Genomic DNA, 456 nt, shown 5'->3' on the forward strand with positions numbered 1-456 from the left:
CTCTTTTTTTTTTTTTCTTAACCTCTATTATTTTTCTTTTTTGTCAATCTTTATTTTTTCTTAATTTTTTAAAATAATTTTTTTAAAAATAGGAGCGGACCCACATGTAGTGTTTTGGGTGCTCTAGCACCAATTGACCCAGACGAAAACTGTATATTCTTAAAACAAAATTTCTGAAAATTAGGACATAGAGAGGAAAGAGCACCCATAAGCCAAAACGTTGAGTGGGGGCGTTGGTTGAAAACTCGCTTTAAGAAACATGTTGAGGGCGGGTTCGGGGTTCGATTCTCAGTTAAAACAACCTTTTTTACTTTTTCTTACATGACTTCTCCTCCTTTTCTCCCATAAAACTTGTTTTCTTCTTTTTATTTTTAATACTTTCTTTATTCTAATTCGTCTTCTGTTTTTTTTTTTACTTTCTTTGTTCATTTTTTATTTTTCTAAAGCAAGTTTTTT

The sequence above is a fragment of the Capsicum annuum genome, chromosome 11 (genome assembly GCF_002878395.1).
Source record: "Capsicum annuum cultivar UCD-10X-F1 chromosome 11, UCD10Xv1.1, whole genome shotgun sequence".
NCBI lineage: Eukaryota > Viridiplantae > Streptophyta > Magnoliopsida > Solanales > Solanaceae > Capsicum > Capsicum annuum.